The 27,056-nt window shown below is 32.2% G+C and overlaps 1 protein-coding gene and 1 long non-coding RNA gene across 2 annotated transcripts in view; both read right to left on the bottom strand.

Annotated features, from left to right (window-relative positions):
* LOC122526100 (E3 ubiquitin-protein ligase MYLIP) overlaps positions 1-27,056 on the bottom strand; it is a 152,637-nt gene that overhangs the window by 76,654 nt on the left and 48,927 nt on the right. The gene's annotated exons all lie outside the window — the stretch shown is intronic.
* Positions 23,775-27,056, bottom strand: part of LOC122526103 — a 31,372-nt gene continuing 28,090 nt past the window's right edge. Inside the window, exon 2 of the long non-coding RNA XR_006305953.1 lies at positions 23,775-24,740. This is a non-coding gene — a long non-coding RNA (uncharacterized LOC122526103). The remainder of the gene's footprint in view (positions 24,741-27,056) is intronic.

Genomic DNA, 27,056 nt, shown 5'->3' with positions numbered 1-27,056 from the left:
GAAAATGATCTAAAAAACGTAATTTAAAAACAAACAAATGCAAGATATAATCGTAATAATTGCGACGAAATTCTATTTAAATAGAAAATGTTAGATAAACTTTGCATATCTTGCGATATCTGTCTCCCTTCTCATTAGTTTAATATTAATTTCGTAGATATATATCTATATGTATATTTTATGGATTTAATTATGAATGGTTCCATATTAATTTCATAGATGTATAATTTGAATAAGATATTAATAATTTACACATTACGATCGACAGATGTTATATTAATAATTAAATTGTTCGGTGTATTCTAACATCGACAACATCATAAATACTAAAAATATTTAAACACAATTATTTGAAGATACTTAAAATAAATAAAATTTAATTGGCAATTGGTAAAAAGAAAGAAAGAAATGAAATAAAAGTAAAATTAAAGAGGAAAGGGGGAAAAAGAAAATACGTTCTTTTCTTTATTCAAGAATTATGTGTTATTTTATGAAAAATTTCAAATTGGATAAATCCCGACGACCGACCATGCTTATCAAAGTAAAAAGATTGAACATAAATATTAATATAATTTTGATAAGAGAAGAAAAATAATAATGATAAAAAATTTAATTAAGAATTATAAAAAGAAGGGGGAAAAAAAAGAAAAGAAAAGAAAAGAAAGAAATTAAATTAAGTAAAATTAAAATAAACGATTAAAGGAGAGAAAAGAAAAACCACAAAACGAACAAAACCTTTCGTACTCTCCTAACGAATTATTATGTATTATTTTTCGCGAAAAAATGTTCAAAAACCCTTAGAAATTCGTGCATACTAATTCAATCCTTTCTCGTTCATAAACGTGAAATATTAAAAGATCTTAATAGCGGATCTCATAAAATATTATCATCTTGTAATTTGCACGTGCACCGGACACACGCATATCCGATTCTATCTATATGATTGAATCTCTATATTCCGTAGAAGCCGAGTTAAATCCTTTACGCTTTGAAGCACGAAATTTGTAGAGAAAACGCGAGAGGAGGATTTAGCTCTTTCTTAATCCTATTCGACGTAGTTCATCCGGCTGACCGTAAGCTAAAATATCAAAATGTTTATCTATTCATCGTCATATATAATACGTACACGCATTTCAAATTTTTCATAACTATATACGTATAACAATTTATGCAAAAATAACTATGCGTAAAATTTTTATTCTGAATGAAAAAATATATCATTTTCCGTAGCACGGTTACATAAAATAAAGCAAGAAAATAAAAAAAAAAAAAATAGAATGTTAATTAAATAGAATAATTACAAATTTTATATTATTATTATTATTATTAGTATTATTATTACACGAGATCTGACAGGAATAATCTCGAGACAGAATCCAGAGAGAAATTTTATTCTATTACGTTTTCGAGTTAAAATGAGAAAGGAAAGGAAAAAAAAGGAATATGACGGAAGAAGGAATGAAAAATCGGCCATTCAAATCTATTTTCAGAAATTCTTCTGTCATGGAACCATCCTCTTCTTGGTAGACAGCTCAAGGCGATGGATTTCTCATGAAAGAAGTGTTTTTCAACTGTCTTTCTCCACCTATTTTTTTTCCCTTTCCCCTCTTAGACCGCATTTCACGATAAAGAAACTCGATTTCATTTCGTCGTTTTCAGAAAATCGTTCCTACCGAGATAGAAAATGAATGAAAAGGAGAGAAATATATCTTAAAATGTCGTTTTAATATTTTCAATTATTATTAAACGTATATCATTGAAATTATAACGATAAAAAAAGAAAATTGTACGTATTAGAAAGAAAATTATTAGTATTCTTTCGTTTACTAATATTTTCAATTTACATTTAAAATAATATTCTTTTTTTTCGTTAAGATTATCGTCGAAACAATAAAACTTCCTGTAATATGTAAAAATTCTACAATTTGTATACAAAAAAAATTTTAAAAACGTATTTAAAATATACATTGTCCAATCTTAGCAATAATTCTATACAATTCTCGGAATATATAATATATTAATTAATATAAAAAATATTGATATATAATATAATAATATATTATATTATATTTTTAAATTGACCGTAACAAGTGTACACGAAGTGTTAGTTAATTGTAATATTATATATATAATATTTGTTTTTATTTTATTTATACAATTCTCGGAATACATAATATATTAATTAATATAAAATATTAATATAATATAATAATATATTATATTTTTAAATTGACCGTAACAAGTGTACACGAAGTGTTAATTAATTATAATATTATATATATATATTATTTGTTTTTATTTCATTTATACAATTCTCGGAATACATAATATATTAATTAATATATAATATTAATATAATATAATAATATATTATATTGTTAAATTGACCACGTAACAAGTGTACACGAAGTGTTAATTAATTGTAATATTATATATATATATATATTATTTGTTTTTATTTTACTTCATTTTTATGAAATTTCGTATAGATAATAAAATTGAAGAAAAAAAAATGTGTCAAATGACATAGAATCGATAGAAGATTCTTATTCGTTCCAGTTTCGACTTTGTTACACGGATAGTTTCGTAAGAACGCGTAAACATCCGACGTTACGATCTGCCGGAAGTATTAAAAGGAACTGTTTTCCACAAAATTGTCGACAGTAAACGCTCTCTCTTTCTTTTTCTCTCGTTTAGTATCGTCATCGTCGTCGTCGTCGTCGTCTTTGTCGTCGTCGTCGGTTATCCTCCTATTGTGCATGCTTGAGCCGTTAAATACAACTATAGTTTCGCGAGTCACTATAATCCTCCTCTAGGAATTTCACCTAGCTACTCTACTACTTCTACTACTTCTGCTACTACTACTACTACTACTAATACTACTACTTTTCTCTTTATCTTTATCTTTATCTTTTTCATTTTATTATTATTATTCTTACTATTATTATTATTATTATTGTTATTTTTTGTTTTCATTTCTCTTTAGTTCGTTTCTATATCGCGACTATTTCTACGTCTGATTTTCTCTCGTTCCAATTTTTATTTCTCTCTCTCTCTCTCTCTCTCTTACTAGTCAAGGAAAAGGAACACGTATCGTCTTCGGCAAATACTCGTTACTTCAAATCACCGAATTCGGGCTACTTTGCATTCGAGATTGGACTAGCGAAATTGGAAAAAGTGCACGTAACCGTCGTGGTCGATATCATTCCTCGCGTTACATTTCATAGCGTGATTACCGCTTATTACTTCCTTTTCATTCCTACGATCCACCGAGAAAACTAATCCGGAATTTTTAATAGTTCCCACTAAAAGTAATGGAAAGAAACTTCGGATGAGCGAAGGAGGAGGAGAAGGAGAAGAAGACGGCATCTTTTTTTGATTTCTTTTTTTTTTTCGTTCAATTTATAATTCAAAAGTAAGTCGGAGGGGATATTACCATCCCGACTTAAGTAGATATTATAGTTTATTATTATTTCCATTTGTCCCAGAAAATGTCTAAAAGCGAGCCAAATTAAACCGGATATGTATTCAATAATTCGAATAAAACAGAAAAAAGAATTAAAAAAAAGAAAGAAACGTAATATCGGATTTTAATTTTATCTCTTATCGAATGATAAATCGAGAGGTAACAAAACGAAGATTAGATTTTATTTGAAATTAAAGAAATATAACTGACAATGAGATATATACATAGAAATAGTATTCCGTGATAAATTAAAAGTTAATATTCGTTAAAAGAAATATCTAGATTGATTTCCACTCCACCAGCTCCCACCCCCACCCCCGCCCCTCTCGAATATTTTTCTTCTTTTTTTTATAGCAAAATATTAATCAATAAATCCTTTTCCGTTTATTTGTTTCTTTTTTTATTTCCTGGTAAAAGTAGTCAACTCGAATTAACACCTTTTGCCACGATCTTTCACAAGTTTGTTAAGTTCTCTTCCACTTTACTTTTTTTTTTAATGAAAGAAAACGAAAGAAAGAAAGAGAGAGAGAGAGAGTGAGAGAAAGAAACACACGACGAGTTTCCGGAGAGGAAACGAAGTCAAGGAAACGACGCGATGGGAATCCAACTCTTCGTGATTGTGGAATTCTTTGTCCTGCAATTCGTCTTCGTTCACTTTCTCAACTTTGAAGAGAAAAGAAAAGAAAAGAAAAGATAAACTAAATTTTCTCGACAAATGTTTCGCGCGCTTTAAAGAGATCTTTTTCTTATCACCTACCAACTATCAATCTTCGATCCGCGAGATCATCCTTTCAAATATTTTTCTTCTCAATTTGTACCTATTTTACGGTTTATTACAAATTTTCTCAATAAAAAAACATTTTACAATTTTTTTTTCGTTACGTATCTACGTAGTTTTAAAATACAATCAATAATAAGTTTTTTTTTTTATTTATACATATATATTAATTTATTCGATTATTAAAAAAATAAACACATATAAGAAAATGAATAATAGAAAAAGTTTAAATGTAATGTTTAAAAGTTGTCGTTGCTATTTTTACACACACATACATGTGCATATCAATTTAATTTATTATTTAAATGAAAAACAGGAAATTTTCAATTGTTTTTTACAGTAGAATTTTAACACAAATAAAAAAAAAGAAAGAAAATAAATACCAAATACGAATAGAATTAAATTAAAAATATTTTTTTTATAGAAATAGGAATATCTTCGAATATGAAATTTCTTTTGTGTGTTATTGAATTTAATTCTAAAATAACGTTTCAGGAACTAGATCATCCAAGATCTATTTTTGAACATTCGGGATCTACTTTAAGAAAATTTATTCGAAAATCGCTACTTCATGGTCTTAAGGTGCCAGATCGATTTATCTTTCCCCCGCAGTTTTCTCATCTCAAGAAAAGAATTAGGTTCATAAATATATATCCACCGATGGATACGACGTCGTTCAATTTTGTCGAAAGGTTGCTAAACCGTAGGGAGAAGGTGGAAGTAGAAGAAGGGCTTACTTTTCATCAATATACCTTCGTTTCTTTTCTCTCGGCTAGTAAAGTAACAGTATTAAGTACCATCTCGAAATTTCAATTGCTTCGAAATACCAATTTACGATCCCCAAACTCACGACCCCGCTCACCCTTTGCCTCCCCCGCTCTCCCCATTATTTCTCACAGCACTTTACATCCGATCAAAATCACAAATTTCATTTTCATATTATACTTTCTCGATGTACCGATAAAAATCCAGTCCCGAAAAAATCTCTAGCATCTCACTTTCTCACCATAAAATATCTTTTCCTCTTCTTACCTCAAATTTCACGGCAGAGATAAGGAATATTTTTCAATTACGACCAACGAAGACAAGATTTTCACGTTGCGCGTCAAACGACGAATTTTACGAATTACGAATTACGGTTGTATAATTTTATGCAAATGAATGAAGTTTAACGATCTCGTAAAAAAAAAGAGAAAAGGAAAGCAGACGAAAAAAATAGGAAGGGGAAGAGGAAGAGGAGGAGGAGGAGGGATTAAAGGGGGTTGGAAAAAGAAAAAGGAAACGTCAATGAAAACGGCTCGAGGGAAATCCCAACAACTAATGCCCGCGCATTGCCGTGCAGTGCCGTGCAGTGCAGTGCAGTGCAGTGCAGTGCAGGACGTGCCAAGAAAAGTTGCAGCCATCTGGCAACACATCCAGTACTTTGCAGTAAAGCAACCGACCTCGGTAGACGACTTTCTAGCCTTTTGCCAACAGATAACCATCCTCGTGCAACGAAGAAATTGAATCTTTAGTATCCCACACTGTTTTCGAACTTTACTTTGTTAGTTACTTTGGTAATTGGGTTGAAGAAGACTTTCACTTCTATTACGATCTCAATTTAATCTTTAACAGAATATTACAAGAAATTTAATGAAGATATTATGACGAATGACGAAAAAAAACAACAAACAACAAAAAGAACTTAACTGTTATTTACATTATACGTCATTTTTTTTGGTAATTTTTTTGTCTTTCTCATTCGTTACTATTTCAAATTATTCGTAAAACTATTATGTACATATGTAAAATAAAAATTATTTTATATATTATATATATATTAATATAATGTTTGCGTCAAAAAAAATATTTATTTGTATACCTATTTTTTCGAACATCAAGGTGGTGTAACAATCCTCTCGGAATTATTAATTAAAAGGAACTGGTTGAATGATTGGTTAAAAAAAAGAAAAGAAAGGGAAATGACAAATGATATTAATCTTCTTTTATATTCTTTAGCAAAATATTTTTCTTTTTTTAGGTTTCATCTTAATTGAAAGTACAAAGAGTTAGATGGTACGTCTCAATCCATAAGACTTAATTTAAAATGAAGGGATAAATCATTTTTATCTTTGATGGAAAATGATAAATTTGCAGATTTGTCATAATTATTTGAATCGTTCAAATATTATATAAATTCTTGATCTTGTAAAAACTAGGATAATTACGTAATTATTTTGTCAGCAATCATTAATATTAATTAATATAACGTATAGAATTTACATAAACGTGTATATATTAAAAATGTATCCTATTTGAATATTTAAATAAACAAAATATATATTGAAGAAGTAAACTCTTGACCTTTTTAAAGCTAAAGTAATTACGTAATTACTTAATTAGCATTCATTAATAATAATTAATATAACCCATAGAGTTTATATAAATATATGAGTGTTTTTCTTTCTTTTTTTTCTTTTTTTTCAAAATCTTTCCCACTTAAAAAAAATCTGGAAATATGTGAAATAATGATAGAAAAAGTAAAAGTATATAAAAAAAAAAAAAGATAAGGAAAGAGGATTTTAAGAAACTATACTAAAGGAAGAAAGATTTATCGAGTAGGTAAGAAGGTTAAAGAATTTACAGTTCTACGTCGTGAATTCATTTGGTATGGAGAAGTATCGACAGGATAAGATGGATGTACTTCCTCTATTTCCCCCCCAACCCTCACCACCCTCCTCCCTTACTTCCACCTTATTTTCTATCACCATTTTGTTATCTCGGTAGAGAAACTATACGGTTAACGTTCAACGAACGTAACGAACGTTAACGCGTGTCAGTAGAATATAACGATAGCATCGGAAATAAAATGATTATTTTATATTCTTTTAATAATAATTACTTACGTGTACGCAAAACTGTTCACTCGTTCTATTCACGTCCGTTCGATTAGAAGTCTCGCGTACAATTGTCAAACGATGTTTATAAATTATTTCGTTTGACCTTTGTCATTTCTTCGAGACTAGTCGTTACGAGCAACATTTATAAAGTAAAATATTACTACTACGCAATATTACTTGTTTGTTTTCACTCTGTTTGTCTGTCTCTCTCTCTCTCTCTTTCTATCTTTCTATCTTTCTATCTCTCTCTCTGTTCACATTTATTCCGTCTTTATTTTTCCTTCTTTCTTTCATCGACCATACATTAAACGCGTTACTTTTTACTCGATATGTTTGCCTATGTAAATGACGATGAATACTAATTATAAACAAAACAAAAAGCACGCATATTTATTCTCTACTTTTATTTCTTTCTCATTATCATATTGTTTTTCCTTTTATTTTATTTTTTTTTCTTTTATTAATCGAAAATCACGAACAGGATTTACGAACTTACCGAAGAGATATCCATCTCTATATATTTTACCAACACGTTCAGAACGTTTTCTCGTTCTCCTATAGAGAAATAACACAAATCTAATGCAAATTTCGCGGTTTTCCAACCAACATTTCCAACAACACACATACACACACACACATATATATCCCGAAACGAAAATATTTATTTATCGGCATTGATCTCTAGTTCTGGTGAAACAAAAGAAAATAAAATATCCAACTGGATTGCATATTCCGTTTAATTCAATCGCATTGATTTATAAATATTTCGTAAGCTGGACCACGCGTAAAATTTTGAAGTCAAAGAAAAGTTACGATATGAGAAAAAAGAAATTTATTTCGTTAGTAAAACGAAATGTATAAATGTGTATTTTTTGTTAGGTCTCTGGTGTAAACAACGAGCTCGTTTTTTACTTTAATTAGTTACGTCGTTTTTAATTTCCATCTTTCATTGAAAAGAAAAGAAAAGAAAAGAAAAGAAATAATATGGAAAAGCGCAATTAAAATAACACGAAAACGGGTTGTGTAAAAATGCAAGAGAAGCTTTTTTTCGTGAATTACAAATTTTTTAAGAATAATAATAGTCATATTATGTCTGTCTGTGTGTGTGTGTGTGGGCATAGCAAGATAGTATCTAAAAGTTTGTTACGTAAGGATACGTTTTACGAAAACATTAAAATCAGCTTTCCCGGATGGGGATGCAGGGGGGAAGATGGCGGGGGTAAAAGGTACTGCAAGAAAAAGTAAATATCAAATTGTACCAAAACTAAGAAGATTCGTGCAACGCAAGTTATTATCAGTTCGTCCAGTATTTCCAATTGCATGCGAACCGCTGCAGCGTTGCAATTGCAACAGCAACTAAACGCAAAGGAAAATATAAGAAAACAAAAAAAAAGAACAAAAAAATATCGAGAACGAAGGAACGATGAAAAAAGATAAAAATTGGAAAAATATAACGGACCTAGGGTTAAGACAAACGAGTTGCAATACTGGTCGTGAAAAATAAAAAGAAAATCAAAAACAAAACCAAATAAAAAATACCGATTTGCGTACACAAGTAGAATAAATGCGAAATAATATATACGAGAAATGACTTTTGTCACGAATTTAATTAATATTCGAATCATGATATTATAGATTCGTATAAAAAAGAAAAATTAATAACCACATTTGTAAGCATCCTTCGAAGCAAATAAATTATAGAAAAAAGAAAAAAAGAAATATATCAACTTCAACTGTAACAGGTTGATTCAGCATATATAAACCCGTATACATAAATATATGTGTATGTACATATTTAGGATAGGTATATGCATATAAGTAGCATGTGGAGAAATGTCAGGTTACGGCTAGTGCATCCAATTTCCATGCCGAAAATGTTCAACGGCTAAACCAGGAGGTCGCAGTTAAACTTAAACCGTGTTAGCCGCGTTCTAAATGCCAACTACGATTTACGTTGACCGCATTCGTTAATGTGTGGGTAGAAACACTCACATACGGACCTTACGGTACTCACCATAAATGAGTACGGATGTGTGGATGAAATGTAGAAACATGGGTAGAAGGACCCGAGATAACACACAAGAGAACGATCAATCATTCATTCTATCTCTCGTCCTAGGTGAATATTACATTCATCGATCGCGCATCGTTAACATTCTTATGAACCCAACGAAACGTTGGGAAAACCATTCTCCAATTTGTTAAAATGCATTCGCCGCGAATATGGAATTTCGTTGCATATATCTACTCTTCGCGAATAAACTCCGATATTCAATTCGTAACGTTAAAATCTCTTTTCGAGATTGGCTTTGAAAACGAAAACGAGAAAGAAAAAAAGAAAAAAGAAAAATAGTAAGAAAAAAAAAGGTTGACGAGAAAAACTAGTTAGATACATATTTTGTATCAATAAAAGATAACGCATGATGTAGCAAGGATATGCTTACATAATTTCGGACATCCGGACTAATTTCTGCAGTACTACACGTAGAATCGTAGAATACTACGTAACGAGTAAACCCTGTAGAACAGTGAAAAATGTCGACCTTTTTTTAACACGTTTTTCTTTTTTCTCCCCCGGAACCACCATTACTACTACTTTCACAATCACCATTACTACACAACGTCTACGACCATAAAACGTAATCCTAGCATATTACGAGAGAACAGAAAAATGTTTCTTTTCGTCCCTCGTCTCTCTTTCTCTTTCTCTTTAATCTTTAAACAATTTTTTGCATACACGCATCAAAAACCCGTATAACAAAGAAACGTTTACGAAGAAAATAAATATGAGAAAACTTTGAAAAAATGGACTCAAAAATAAATAGAAAAAGTAATTTAACATAGAAAAATAAGATAAATTATTTTAAAATAATTATTTCATTATTTCTTTTTTCCTTTTTTTTTATTTTTTATATATATATATTCCTCAATCTTCCATTCTCTACTTGCAATGTATTGTAGAGGAGTAATATGGATGTGATAACAACCGACAGGTTAATATAGTTTACTGGAAAGGTGGTTGGAACAATGCCATCGCTTTCAATCTGGTTTTGTTCTGGCGTAGATAAATCAAAATTAAGCCGGTGGCATGGTTCGGACATAGGAAGGTGCGAGAATAGTCAACGTGGGAAAGGTGAATACCGAGATTTCCTAGCACTCGTACTAGTTGTTACTGTTACATACTCTAGATATGGGTAACGTTCTCAGCCTTAGGATGCAAACAAAATTAAACCCGTGGGCTTTCGCGCCCTTAGCACTAATTAAACTATGCTTGCCTAACGATAGTTTGCCGGAAACTTCGATCGTAGGTAGCGAAGGAACCTTTCTCTCTATCTCGAAACTACAAATGCAAATACAATGGTTACTTTTGACGTATGGGATTCATTCAACCTTATCCTTAACTACTTTCGTATACTTATATGAAAACAACGAGAAAACTTTGCGCTATTTTTTATCCCCAGTTGCGTTCTTATTTTGAACATTTTTTCCTATTTCATCAATTTGATAAGGAAAAACATAATCTTTGTAATATTTATTTACACGATTTATTATTCTAATTTATATATGAATTATATTACGTTATATTAATTAATACACTTCTATGACTTTTAATCAATATTATTATTATTATTATTATTATTATTAATTTGAATATGATCGTAGGAAGTTGTATGATATTATTAGTATTAAGGTAAAATTGATGTTAGATCGTGTAACGCGAGACGATAATCAGACAATCTTATCAAATATCTATTAAGCCCTTATTAAGGCTTCGTCCGGTTAAGAGAAAACACGTCGAGTAATTGATCAAGATATGAATTTAATTAAATCTTAGAAGATTTCCTAATTAATAACTACAAAACTTATATTATATTTCCAATTAACCTAAGGTAAGAAAAAATCTTCTCTAACGTAATCCGGAATTAGTATTAAATGAAAAAATATCTAATAGTTTTGATACGATGAAACGAATAGAACTCTCTTCTAGTACGAACTTTCGATCGAAGTTCAATCAATTAAACCGAGTTATCGTTTAGTATTCAAAGCGAACAACACGACCGATCCAAACTATCGAAAGGAAATTTAGTGATTGTCTTTATGGTCCATATACCGGTTGATTTCTCTTCGAACTCGGATACACGATACAGATCAAGTAATATGCGTTTTAGAGTATCCCCTGGACCGAGTTTCATTTCTCAGAGAGTCAGTCTCTAAACGTTGTAAGAACAAAGATTAATCAACTAGAACAGGAAAGGTATATAGTGGTTTGCGAGTACGTACAATAGGTGAACTATTATATATGTTCATACCACATCTCTTTGTTAGTTTGTAGAACTTGTTCAACTAGTGGTTATATTGAAGAAAGAAATGGAAAGATAGAAAAAAATAAATAGAGAGGGAGAGAGAGAGAGAGAAAGGTAGATATAGGAATAGATATGAATAGATAAAGTACCACTTTCTATTCCCGATGGATGATACAGGAAGGGTTGGTAGGTTCCGTACCACAACACTGTTACCAACATGCATTATATAACCGACAACGATAACTAGACTATCCAACAACACGAGGATGAGAAGTCGAAGTAGAGATAGGTGTGGAGGACGGGGGGCTTGGAAATGGGGGTTACGAAGAGTAACTTCGAAAACGGGAACGCAACCGTAATCTCGTTAAGCTTTGCGTACTTCTCGACTGTTACTGCCAATGTAACGTCATTAAGAAAGACATCGGTACATCGCTTTCGACGCAATACAGGTGTATATTCTCTATATCTCTGTTTTCTTGTCTCTCACGAACACCCCTCGTTTCTACCTCCTCCCAGCCCGCCCATTTCCATCCCCCTTGTCTTCTCTATCTATCTATCTATCTATCTATCTATCTATCTCTTTTACCTTGTTTCCTATCTATCCTTCAATAAGTTTGCGTTTGCTCGTAAACGTGACGCGTGTGCAACGTTTAACTCGATTGTAACACACTTCGTGTGACTTTGAACATAACAATAAGTAGTTACTCAATGTGTTATATATATATCTCTCTCTCTCTCTCTCTTTCTCTATTTCATACTCCTCTTTACGTGCTGCACAAACCACAGGAACTCCGTTGAAACGTTTATAACGAGCAATTAACCGTCTTCCCTTCACCCTTTGGAATATTTGCCATGTAACTATCCCCCCTCCTACCCCCTCTACGAGAAAACTTTTCAACGAGAATGATCAAATAACTTGGTTCAGACTTTGTCATTTATCGGTCCCATTACGAATTCGTTAAATACCTTCAAGATAACTCAAGGATATGGATATATATATATATATATGATCTTATTTTAAACGTATCAATAATTGACTTGATTTAAACGAATATTTGTTGATTCGCATATATATATATATACATGCAAATATATGCAAATATATGCAAATATATTTATTAGCATGCAAATTCAAATTGAATTGGTTGAAATATGATTTTGCGTATTGGTTTAATAAAGATCTTTATCAGAACATGGGACGGAATTTATTTATATATCAACAAATATGATTCGTAAATATTTGAAAGGATAATAATTCGTTTCGTGAACAATAATATGGAAGTCAATGAATACAATGACGATGACGATGATGATGATGATGACGATGATAATAATAACTATATGATTATTATTATTCAAATCGTATATGCATAATATTTTATACAGATATAAATTGAAGAATTACTTATTTATATTTTTAATAATATTTGAAAGGATAATAATTCGTTTCGTGAACAATAATATGGAAGTCAATGAATACAATGACGATGACGATGACGATGATGATGATGGTGATGATAATAATAACTATATGATTATTATTATTCAAATCGTATATGCATAATATTTTATATAGATATAAATTGGAGAATGACTTATTTATATTTTAAAAAAAATTTATATTTTTAATAATTCGTTTCGTGAACAATAATATGGAAGTCAATGAATACAATGACGATGACGATGATGATGATGATAACGATGATAACAATAACTATATGATTATTATTATTCAAATCGTATATGCATATTTATACAGATATAGATTGAAGAATTACTAATTTATATTTTAAAAAAAAGGGATTAATATTATATATCGTAGAAATGTCGAATTGATTTCGATGTTGGCATAATCTAAAGAAATATAAAATCGTACGATACATCGACGTTTCTCTTAAGTCACGATCGATTCACGTGGTTCCTTTCGTAACCAAAGGTAGTGTCGAGTGTGATGGATGAAAGGATTCGCTTTGAGATAACAGGTAAGTCAAGAGAATTCATACGTTTAACTATACACATTTCTCTCTCTCTCTCTCTCTCTCTCTCTCTCTCTCAGTAGCGAGGTGGTAGTAGTCACAGGTGGTCGTTCCGTTCCGAGGAACTCTAGAATACGGATAACGAAATTGCTGGCTATTCATCACGTAGAAAACGAGCATATCTAATACTCGCGTTTACTATACTCGTACCTTGCCTCTCTAATACCATTTTACAACACGCGTAATGCGGTATTGCACTCTACTACTACCTTCCAATTTATCGGCAACCCGTTAATTTATAATTATCATTTCTAATGAACACCAGAGCTTTTACATACTGATTAACCATCACAACCGGGCTTAGTAATTTACACTTTGACAATTTTCAAAAGTTTATTTTCTAACACGTCGCCACCCGACGTCGTGTAAAACTTCTCAATCAATTTATTTCTAAATTCTAATTTTTCTCTTTGACTATTAATCCGTAATTAACAACAGTTACAATGTAACCAAATCATCGAGTTGATCACGAAAATCTTAAATACCGTATAATTGAATAACTCGATACCATATTCGATAACTAGCTTAACTCGAATGTTGTATTATAAATGAAACAAAAAAAAAAAAGAAAGAAATAATGTCATACTCGTCAGTCAGGTAAAAACGTCAAATTCACGTGTGTTCAATAATTCGCGCTAATAATCCAGCACGTTTAAGTGAGACGACGTGTAACTGGCTTGGTTACAACGTTTCATCGTCAACTGCAAAGGATTCTACTTGAGGGGATAGAACGAACGAGGTTGCTTGGTGAAGAGAGGGTAGTTGCCTGCCTGCCTGCCTGCCTGCCTGCCTGCCTGCCTGTCTGGTGAATAGGGATAGGGGTTTGAGCGAATGTTACACGACAAAGCCGTCCAACATAGTCTTCCTCCCTTCTATCACAGATGGGATGGTACGCACAACAGACACAACCTCTCTCCTTCCCTCTCTCTCTCTCTCTCAAAACCTATTCCATCCCCTTCTTCCTTCTACACCGCTATATCTTGCACCCTGTCTTATCTCACTCTACCCACAAATGCTTTTGCGTTACTACTCCATGGACAACTTAAGCTCTGTGGTTCGTTAGACGTATATCCCTCTTCCCCTCTGCCCCTATACACCCCCCTCCCCTAGTCCTCCCCTCCTTCCAGCCCGCCGATGCTCTCTAGCAGAAGCGATTTCAAGTTTAATAGCTGAATTCAAAGCCGAGCAACACGATATCGGCGTTTCGAAGACGACGCATCCCTTACCAAATTCATCCTCCAACCCAACCGCTCCCCCCTTCCACCCCTCTTTCTACACTTCTATCCTCCTTTGTTAACCCGCTGCCATGTTTAGCGGCTTGTACCACGATTACGATCAGAATGATCCGCATCTAATTTCGGTATATTACTGACATTTACTGATTTATCGAAAATTAATATATTGAGAAAAGATATTAAAATCTTGTTGTGTTTGGTTTTTTTCTTTTTCTCATTTGGTTTTTAGAAAAGATGCATTATTTTCTATACGTTTCTATTCGTTCGGTCAATTAATTTAGTAAAATAAATAATCATGTAAATATGTGTACTGTGATTGATTCAATATAAATAATAATTTGTAACTATTTTCAATATATTGGTCGGGGTTATACGCGTTGATATTTTATTATAAATATTGACAAACTATTTATAACACCGTACGATAATGTTTAAAAATATTTATTCAATAAATAGACAATTCTTTTTATATTTTGTAAATTATTTTACCATCCCGGGCGATACTTTAAATTACACAATTCACAAACTTTGCATCAAATTTCTCGAAATGAAAATTTAATGCGAAAATATATTGAAAAATTTCATTCTTATCGAGAAACAATAGCGAGACAATAATTTTCACGATAATGATTTCATAAAACACTCTCATAAATCAAAATCTGACGAAATTGAAGGTCAGATTATTTATAATAAACAGATATTAATTTTAGTCACGTAGCTCAATGATTCGAACTTATGCATTATAGATTATGCTACGAACGTGACATCATTCTGTTACTATACTTATACTATGCGCCTTCACACAACTGGTTTATGGACCGTGCCGATGCATTTCAACGCGTTTGATTTTATCAAAGATCAGATTATTCTACTTTATAAAATTCGTTCGATCCTTCTAGGTCAACTCATATATTAATCTTAATCATTGTTCTACGAAAAAAAAACAGAACAAATTTATCAAATTCATTGTATAAATTAATAAATCATAAATTATGAATTATCTCTACGAAGAACAATTATTCTCGACTCGAAAATGAAGCATACGATAATATATATATATATATTATAAATTATTCAATATAAATACTAGGATGTAACACAATTATTACAATCTATGTTCGTTTAATTAATAATACAAAGCAATCACCAATAATAATCATACGGTAAAAGAAAAGTCAATATGAAAATTCATTTATTTCGTATTTATTATTTAATTAAAATGCGTATAATTAAAATTATCGAAAACCGATATCTATTATTTCGATATTAAAATATACGAAATCTATCGATGATAATCGTCAGGTGGAATGTTATCCTAATATGGAAAAGCAAACCAAAATGAAGATGCTTGGCCCAAAGTATTCGAGAATCCAGACACGTGTTTGAAAATTTTCTTCGAAAGGAGACAACCCTCCTTTGAGATCTCGTGATATTCGAGCGTAAGAAATTCAATAGTTAGTATGGAATATATATAGGGTCGGGGAAAAAGTTTTTTCGCATTGAATTACAAAAGTGAAACAAATTTTTGGTTCTCTTCTCTTTTTCTCTTTTATCAAATTTCGTATCCAACCTTATTAGAAATAATTTAAAAACAATTTGTGATCGAGATATCACGACTACTATACACGTGCCGTGCCGTGCCGTGCAGCATTCAATTTTTTTCCATGATTTCATCGATTTTTTTTTTCAACGATTGATCGCTCAAGGCAAAGTACAATTTTGTTACAACGAATATTTTTCAATTTAAATTGAAAACTTTCGAACTGGCGTTTTTGTATTCGTATAAACGTCAGCAATCTTGTTTTACCTGTTTAAATAGCGTTCGTCATTTTTTCGTAATTTTCCTTTCTTTTTTTTTAATTTCAAAATGTATCGATTATCTTTTTCTTCTTCTTTTATTTTTCTATCCATTCGACGTTCCTCGTAATCGAATAGGCGAATAATATAACAGAAATATAAAACGCGTGTACTATGAATTTGACTTTGTTAATTGCAGTTGAACATTTTAATCGCATAAAACGTGCACTTCTCGCGATAAAAAGAAAATCTAATTTCACAAAGGCTACGTTTTACATAGAAAATTTGTAAGTTTTGTTGAAAAAGTAAAAAAAAAAAAAGGAAAAGAAAAGATAAATGCCATGGAATAAAAAGAAAATTTACATGTAAAAAAAAAAAAAACAATAAAATTGGTATATCTACTATCTCTTACCCTATTAACATATAATATCGTATAAATGGAAAAGAAGGAACTTTGTAAAAAAAAAAGAAAGAAAAAAGAAACAACCAAAAAAAAGGTGGTTGATGCTAGGTGTAGCCGACATAGTTTTTAACAAGAAAAAAAAAAGTCAACGCACTCTTGTGCGCATTACGGGGTTAAATACCCAGAAAATCGAGGTCTCTCCTCGTACGTCCTTTCTAAAGGAGCTTTTAACTAAAACGTTCTTCATAAAGAGAAAAAGAGAGAGAGAGAGAGAGAGAAGAGAGGGGAAGAGACTTTAATGCCCCCTCTTACCCCTTCACTCTTCTTTAACTATAGGCAACATACGAAAAGAGAGAGAGAGAGAGAAAGAAAACGTTCTAAAGCTGAAAGCAGTTTAATTATGAGACGTGAATATGTATGAGCTTGTGTCTGCATACTCGTTTTGTGGTATTGTGAAGCAAATAAGAAAAGAAATTTAAAAAAGACAAAAGAAAAATGATAAATAAATAAAAAGAAAAAAAAATTCATCGGGGCATATAACATCATTAAACGTATTTCTTTCCGATCACGTTATGTTAGAACAATTAATCCTATCCTATGGCTTTGTCGTATGAAACGTTTGAAAAAAGGAAAAAAGAGAAGAAAAAAAAAAGCAAGCATTTTGCGAGAGCAACCGTTCGACGTGAGTATTATAACGCAAAAAAAAAAAAGAAAAAGAAAAGCTTTTAGTTAAAAAAATATAAATAGATAAAAATACGATGATTTTAATCTACCCACGCATTTTTCTTTTCCTACCCTTATCCCGTTTTATTCCCATCCCCCTCGAGTTCTTTTTTTTTTTATATAAGTATTCAAAAATATTCACGAGAGACTTGTTAAAAATGGATTCGAATTCTGTTACGTATGTACATTCGAGAAGTTATATTATTTTTTATTTTTTATGGAACGTGCGAAACGATAGGGAAAAATCGACAGGCTTCTCATCTTCCCTTCCCTTCCCTCTCCTTTCCTTTCCTTTTCATCCCCCGATCATAGGAGGGTCGTCAGATTTTTCATGAACTCGGGTAAAAATTTAGAATCGTATCGAGAAACGTCAAATATTATAACGAATACGAAACGTTTGTTACAAAAAAAAAGCGATACAAATTATTATTCAAAAATTGTATACGAATAATTAGCAGAAAAAAAAAGGAATGAAAAATTGGAGAAAACATTTAAGAAAAAAAAAAAAAAACAACAACGACGACGACGAATAAATAAATTGTGATGTGGAAAAGAAACAACGTAATATAATAAAATATAATGACTTCCTTTTGTGCGGCGTACCCCAACTTGTGGAAATGATGAAAACATTCGGTCGAAGGAAAGTTTTATAAAGTTAGGAAAAGAAAGAAAAAAAATGAAAAGGAAGAATAAGATGAATAAATATAAGAACAACCAACAACGAAGAATAAAGTATAAACCCCCTCCCCCGCCCTCCGTCCCCGAGAAATCTACAAAAAGGTGCAAAGTATTTGCAAAAGTAGGTGAGAAAAAGTATTTACAAAATATAACGAAGACGACGAAGACGAAAACGAAGACGAAAACGAAGACGACGAAGACGAAGACGAAAAGGACGATGACGGCAACTAATGCAAGATAAAGAAACGAGAAACGAGCTCGCGCAATAACAACGAACGAAAACTCACGATGAAAACGTTAAAGAAAGAGAGAGAAAGTGGAGAAAGAGGTGGAGGAAGTGTGGGATGAGGAGGAGGATGAGGAGGAGGAGGAGGAGGAGGAGGAGGAGGAGGCTAATAAAACGTCGGAAAGTAAATTTGAGTTCGAGAAGACGATAATAAATGTAAACGGTTTAGGCGAGACTTGTGCTGTGACAAAGAAAAACCCTTTTTTACTTTTTTAAAAAAAGAAAGAAGAAGAAAAAAAGTACAAAGAAAAAAGAAGAAGACAGGATAGGGGAGAGAGGGGGTGGAGGAAGGTAGAGAGAGAAAGAGAGAGAGATAAAATGAAGAAAGAATAAAAAAGGAAAGTTAAATAAAAAGTATCGCGAAAGAAAAAGAATATAACTTTGTAGTATCTCCCCTCCCTCGCCCCGTCATCTCTCACCCCGCCACCTTCCCACTCTTTAATCTCCATCCCTCGTTTTTCTTGTATTTTTCTTCTTTTTTTCTTTTCTTTTTTTTTTTTTTGCTTCTTTCGAGTTAAGGAAAATAAGTTTTTCAAGAGTTTACGTTAATAGCCAGGGTGATACTTGGGAAAGAAAAAAAAAAGAATAAGAAAAATAAGGAGGGAGTAGTTGTAGAAAAAGTAGAAGAAGACAAACACGAAGAAGAAGAAAAGGAAAAGGGAGAAGAAGAAGAGAAAAAAAAAAGTAGATGTCGAAAATGTCGAAAAGAAGTTCGAAGACGAGCCTTATGTTAGAGACGATTGAGAAACCAGGAAAGTACCGATTTTTCATCCTCTCTTTATCCCAACGCAAAACATACAATCGCACACAAAAGGGATGCATTCTTCTTATTCTTCTTCTTCTTCTTATTCTTCTCCTTCTTCTTTTTCTCGCCAATTTCATTCCAGCGATCCTCTTCTCTTCTCAACCTTCCGGTTGTTTAATCGTTTTGAACTGATTTCTATCCGAACCTCGTTCGTACCTACGGATTTTACCTACTCTACTCTACGATGTACTGAGAACCCTCTCTATTATCTCTCTCTTTCTCTCTTTCTTTCTTTCACTCTCATTCATCCATCCTTTTCTTCCGTTTCCTAGGAACCCTTCGAACCCTTTTTCACGGTACTTCTGATATCCGAGTACCTATCTCTACAGATATATCGTCTTTTGCTCTTTTTCTTTACTTCTTCCTCCCCCTCCGCCCCCCCCCACTCCTCCTCACACCACCTCCCAACTTCCTTCTTACTCCGCCACCTCTTTTTCCCCATTCCACGCTGTTGGCTGGAAACGTGCTTCAGTGTTTGATAAAATCACCGATTGTCCTACGGTTCGGTACGGTTCGTATTACCGAAGCTAATTACAAACGTGATGCGGATCATATCGTTGCTTCTCTTTCTTCTTCTTCTTCATCTTCTTCTTTTTCTTTTCATTGTTTCGAAAAGCAATATGAAGGTAAGAAGGTTCGTAGAAAGGAGCATGGATTTTCTCTTCGAGGATTCTCATTCCTTCCTTCCTTTCTTTCTTTCTTCTTTTGGACTGAAGAAACATTGCATTCGTGCAATAACGAGTTTACGCTTAGGATGATGATTGGAAGGCAAAGAGATGATTTTGTTAATTATTATTCCGATATTATCTTGACGATACACTATTTGTTATTACGTATCTCTGATTTATTACGATATTAAGGGAAACAAAGATTATTGTATAATTATAATTATTATGTAATGAATATTATATATATATAATATTGTAATTTATAATTATTGTATAATTATAATTATTATGTAATGAATGTTATATATATATATATATAATATTGTAATTTATAATTATTGTATAATTATAATTATTATGTAATGAATATTATATATATATAATATTGTAATTTATAATTATTGTATAATTATAAATATTATGTAATGAATATTATATATATATATATATAATAATGTAATTTATAATTATTGTATAATTATATAAAGTATAATTATTGTAAAGAAATGATGTATACTTTTGTATATATCTTCGTTCGAATTTTAAGAAATTAATTTTATATTAAAGATGATATTTATAATATTACGAAAATGTATTATAGCAGTTAATTGAATTAAAATAATCTGTTACTTTTTTGTATTTAGCATCTTTTTTTAATATCATAAATGTCTTGTAATGAAAGAACAATCTGAAAGTAATCTCTTTCTTACTTTCTTTCCTTCTTTCTTTCTTTATTTCTTCCTTTCTTTTCAATTTCTTTCTTTCTTTTCGTGTAAAAATTTCGATAAGTACTAAAGGACAAATTAATCTTTTTATCCACGCGAGTATCGCATATTATTTTTCCCCTTGAAAGGAGCCCCGTTAAAAAGTCTTCCTACAACTCGGCTTTTTTTTAAACAGTTCAAGATTCAATTTCATGCCAGATGTTACTTCAGAAAGAAGAAAAGGATTTTATCCCGGAGTCTTCTTTCGAAACGAAAGAGCTTTTATCTAAGCGAACGTTCGTATAAAAATAAAAAGAAAAAAATAGAAAGAAAGAAAACAGAAAGCATGGCAAGAGGGAGTGGGGGAAAGTGGAGGAGGGGAGGTTTGAAGAAAAATGGACAAAATTACTTCACCTTTAATTACATTCCATTTATCCCCCTCCCCCTCCACCAATAGCACCACCTCAACACCACCACCACCTCCCTTTTACTGGCCGTCACGATTTCAATCTAAAATTTGCTTCGAAAAGACCGAATATTTCGACGAGGCGTTGAAATTAAACGTCCGACGAATAACTGAAATGCTTTTTAATTTCCACGTAATGTAGGGATGAAAGAGAACGAGGTATGGGGGTTAAGAGGGTCGAAAAGGAAAACAAGTAAAAGAAAAAGAAGAAAAAAAGAAGAAGCCAAAGAAGAAAGATAATCGACTCGCGAGCTTCCCCCCCATCCCATGTCTGCTGTCGCGTTAGAAAACGCATTTGCAAAACTGTGAAATCTCGTTCGATCGATTTAAATCTGGTATTTTATCCCTTTTCCCGGATATTTCCATATTCGATAACCGATAGAAATTTTTATTCGGATTTTAAACTGATAACCGTTATTTACTTACTTATTTGAAAGAAAAGAAAACGAAGAAAAATGAACACGTCGAACTAATTCGTTGGATTAAAAAAAAAAAAAAAAGAATTAAAATCGCGTACGGATAGATAATAAAATAATTCGGTTCGGAAAATTGTATGAGAACGTTCGTAAAATTTGTCATTGTTTTATGGTGCCACGTATAGTAGATAATATATGTAAGCTTTGTATGCATGTGCCGGTGCATTGAGTGATTGGCTGTTTGAATTTGGCGCCATACATCGAGGGAACAAAGGCTAGCAGGAGTGACGGTTGGTGTTTAAAATCTTGCAGGAGTGAGAGTCTTGAAATCTGGCAAGAGCGTTTTAGAAGTTTAGTAGAAAAGTCTTGTAAATTAAATTTAATTGAAAACGCATTAAGATTGGCATCAATTAATAGAGAAACGGGAGCATGAACTTTTAATTGTTGATTCTCTTATTTTAGGTTAGTTGATCACGTGTAAATATTGTAAAATTATTAACCTAACCTATTATGTTTAAATAAATAACTCTTATTTTAGACGAATCTAATTGTGGTTCTTACTCTCAACAAATTAAGGATTACAAACATATTATATATATATATATATATGTAGTTGTTCGTATAATCAAGATGGAAGGTTGATTGAGTAATTCATGATCGGACCATCTATATACCGATGACATTTAAAAAGCACGTGGTGGTCTTTTACCATGGCACGTTTTGCTAGCGCGTGCTTCAAATATATTCATAACCGACGTCGTCGTCTCGACAAGGATCGAATTCAAAGTGCTTTATACGAAGGAACTTTATTCTAAAATCGTATATAAACGAGAGGATCCTTTTCATGAATTCTATACGTTAGATTTTGGTAAAAATACGATTCTTCATCTCGCTTACTTTCTTTCTCTTTCTCTCTTTCTCTCTCACTCTCTTTTTCTCTACATTTTCCTATCTAACTCATATCTTCCTGATCCGAAATTCGAATAAAAGGAAAGTTCGACTATAACGTAAGGTAACGTCAAGCGATTAAACGATAAAGGAAAAGAGTATACTCTATATACTACTACTTGGATAAAGACAAAGAGAGAAAGAAACTTTAAATGAAGTAGGTCTCGACTTAAGTAGCTTCTATACCTATCTTCCTACTCCCACCACCTCCCACCCCCCATTATACAGTATAAGCTTAATTCGGTGTTACGCAAAAGCTCGATATACCTGAGATGTTTCTGATAGGAGAATAGGAATTTAGGAAATTTCCCAGAGGTAAAACCGTTCCGTAATACGTTGAATTCATGAGCTTTTAGATATATACATATATATATATGTAAAAAACACATACACCCACATACACAAATTTACTCGTACATACCCATATACACACATACATTCGAAATACGAGTCTCATACTCGTAATCTAATAAAGACATCGCGTATAAGGGACTCTTACGGGCTGACTTTAAATTCAAATGTAACCTTATACCACCGTTCGATCGTGCATTAATCGGAAAAAATCGAAGCTGTTCTCGTATGAGAGAGAGGAGACTCTTTTTCTTTCTCTCTCTTTCTCTCTCTCTTTCTCTACATTTCCGAAGCGTACACGAATGAAATTTCAAGCAGAGATCGTTGATAGTATCCATCGCCCGTCAAATTGCCCGTAAATATTCAACACAGTTGTCACGTTCCTTCCTCTAGCCAAAGATTACGTAAATTCGATTCTATTTTCTCTATTTTTTTTTTTCATGACCACCAGCAATTTGACACGAATAAACTGTGCTACGGAAATACGTAGGAAAAAAAGAAAAAAAACCAAAGGAAACCGTTTTTTCCCTTGGCAAATTATAGCGTAAAGTACAATTTGTAATATGTAACATTAATTAAAATTTGGTATTAATTTTTTAAGCACGCGTAATTTACTTATTTAACTTCGCGTTCAACGAATATTACGAGAATTTTGAAAATATACGTACTATTTTTCGAAACGTCCAAATGAGAAAATGGATACCTTTTGCAATTTAATTTAGATTTAATCAAGGTAGACAAAGGTAAGAATAAAAATGCTATACCAATTTTGATTACGGAGAGAGACACATTTTGCGAACTCGGTTCTAATCCGATCTATCTTTTCTTTCCTTTCTTTCTTTCTTTTATTTATAAAACACTGGGAAACATAATTTAACTGAAATTACATTTTACTTCTTTCGCGTAGTCGTATATCGTCTGATTTTCTATGTCCTACGCGTTCATAAATTTCACTCGCATTCTTTCTCTCTCACACACACACACACACACACACAGACACATACATTCTTTCTCTCATATCTTTTTTTTTCTCTTTCTTATTCCTTTCTTTTTCCCTTAAAAAACACATGAAAAGATACACGAAGTAGTAAGGTAACAGAATAGATGTGTTTCGCGTGGGAAAAAGTTACGTCCAATCAAGTCGTGTTTCATTCCCGTGAAAATCAAGCGATACACACGCCTACAACACTCGAGACATCATACCCTTTTAATTAATTTTATTTCCGAGAATCTAAAGTTCGAATCGAGATCTCTACTATCCGACCTTTCAAATACTCCTTTCACCTAGCTCGTTTCTTCCTTTGACGTGAAACACCAATGAGAGCGTTAAAGTTTATTTTACTTTGAGAATTTTCTTTTTTTTTTTCTTTTTTACACTATAAACTAATATTACGATTTGGAAAGAACTCGCAAAAACAAATTGTTAATTTGAACTATTGATTAATGCACGATCGCTAAATAAATCAGTATCTTTGACGAAAAACTTTTCAATTTCATCGAATATACCTTAAATGTATTTACATTTTAACAATTATTAATCTATTAAAATTTAGAAAAAAATTCAACCAACCGCGAACGGATAAGCCATTGTTAATCAAGAAAAGAATTTACGTGCAAGAGCACGTCTATGGAAAAGAGAAAATAAATAGGAAAGAACGTACGTATCAGGATAAAGCTTTTTTGTTCCAAGATAACAACAGGGGAAGAAAATACGAAAATTCCCCTATGATTCCGCATTCGAATTGCAGATTGTATCTTCTTTAAAACTGCCAGCAGAAGATTTTAACTTTGCCTTACCTGAAACAAACAAAAAAAAGAAACAAAAAGAACGGTTAGTATAATAGTTGCGGTCAGTTTAATAGTTTGTGTGTGTTGTCGATCATTTTGTTATTGCGATATAAAATGAAGAAAGAATTAGATAAAAGAAAAACAAATAAACTGCAGTTTTTTTTTAAATTGGTACTTTCTAATCGAACCGAGGGGGGGTAGGTAAAAAAAGGCTTTGAAAAGTCATTTGGGAAACGGGGATAAAATGTTACTCTTGCTGATCGATCGAATACATTCGCCGAATTGTCACTTCATTTTCCAAATAGAAAACTCACTCGCGTCGGATAAAATTGGGGGAAAGTTCAACGGCGTGCAATTTAATCGCTAACGGTCACGTTGCAGTAACGCTAATCACAGGAACAAATTCGTTTCAATTTTTATTTCATGGACCGATGGTAATTCGTCAAAACGAACTAACCGGTAGAGATGTTACTGTGATAACGTTGAATTATATTCTCAAACAAAAACTCTGATGCACATATGTAAATAAGTAAACATATATACACGTGAAAACGTAAAGAGAGAGAGACGTAATGTGAAATAATAATAATGATGCTTTAACCAAAAAAAAAAAAAAAAAAAAAAGAAGAGAGAGAGAGAGGTATCTAGAGAACCGGTAATATAATTATTCCCGTACGCGTACCATTACAGATATTGTTTTTCCGACCGTAATTTTGTAGCTTCATCAATACTCGTAACTGTTAGGAAGGATGCGAGTTGGTGGATCCTATAGTAGTTGTGTTGTTAGTGTTGGTGTTGATCATTTCATAAATTTAGCTTTGTATATTCAATTAACATGGGAGATGTGTAGAATGCAACAGAACGAGAACGAGAGATTGAGAGAGAAAAGTATATATATATATATACATACAACGAAAAAGAGAGAGAGAGAGAGAGAGAGAGAGAGAGAGAAAAGGAGAGAGTAATAGAGAACTGGTAGTTTTGTTTCATTGCACAATATCTGCCAGCAAGAGCTCTGACGTAATATTCTGCTCCTGAAACCATTGTTCGCGTAGAGCTTTTAGTACAGTTAGTCGAATGGTAAAATGTTGGCTCAAAGTGACTTTGCTTGCATTAACGCGCCATTCGAGTAGGATTAGCATTCGAACAGTGGGGCGGGGAGGGGGAGGGGGAAGGTAGCAGAAGGGTGGTAGTGGTATTTATAGACGACTACGAATACCAGTTATAGTCCTTATTACTTAGAGTATTATCGACTTTAAGTTAAATCGCATGATTCCTATTGGCTTCGGGATTGAAGTACTAAAATTCAAATAGTATGATGACCGTGTTGAGAATAGATAAGTTAATGCATACTGTGCTTGTTGCACGCCAAATACATATTCCTTAATATGATTTCTCCAACAATTTATATCAATGTAATGATGAGTTTACAAGTTGAAAACGATCGATAGGTATATGTATATGTATATATGTATATATATATAGCTGTGTAATGGACAACGAGAAAGACATTAAATCCCCTGGAAAGCCAATAGACAGTGAGAGAGAGAGAGAGAGAGTAGTACCTCGTGTGTATCGTAGCAAAGCCCTAAACTGGTGTTTACGATCGGTACGATGCTTACAAACGTAATATTGCATCGCTAGAATGTAAGCACCCTTCTCCTCATAATTCTGCTTTTAATACCTATCTCTCTCTCTCTCACTCCCTCTCTCTCTGTAAACTGTATATACACACCTAAAACATCTTATGTGTTCTTTTAATAAATAAAACTAGAAAACTATCGCGTTAAATGGGAATTTCATGGCGGTTAAAAAGATAAATAATCGGGTCAGTTGTTTTTCCAGCTAACTTGGGACAGTCAGTCGATAAAAGAAGAAGAAGAAGAAGAAGAAGAATAAGGGAAAGAAAATGAAGAAAAAGAAAGTGTGGAGTTAGATCGAAATGGAACGTCGTCGTCGTCGTCGCACGTCGTTGAACTCGCCTTGATTTCCACTTGAACGGTGATCGAAGGAAAGAAGAAGAAGAAGAAGGGCGTAGGTTACTGTGTAGACTGTGTTCTGTTGAAAAGAAAGAACTAGCTAGCTAGCTGGCTGGCTGGCTGGCTAAAATGACTTTGATATCTTAGAAATACAGAAACGATGGAATTTGACGAGTTTCAAATCGACTAAGAAAGAATCTATTCAATCCGATCATGACAGTATTATATTTAATGCATGAAAAATTGATTCTCTTTAAACGAGAAGAAAATTGAAAATAGTATTATTATTATTGTTGTTATTTCATATTGAATTTTCTCTGATGCAATTAACGCTTTGGACGCATAT

This window comes from Polistes fuscatus, unplaced genomic scaffold, assembly GCF_010416935.1.
Source record: "Polistes fuscatus isolate 324 unplaced genomic scaffold, CU_Pfus_HIC Scaffold10, whole genome shotgun sequence".
Taxonomy (NCBI): Eukaryota; Metazoa; Arthropoda; class Insecta; order Hymenoptera; family Vespidae; genus Polistes; species Polistes fuscatus.
Note: the sequence above shows the minus strand (reverse complement) of the source record. Positions and strands in the feature narration are given on the sequence as shown.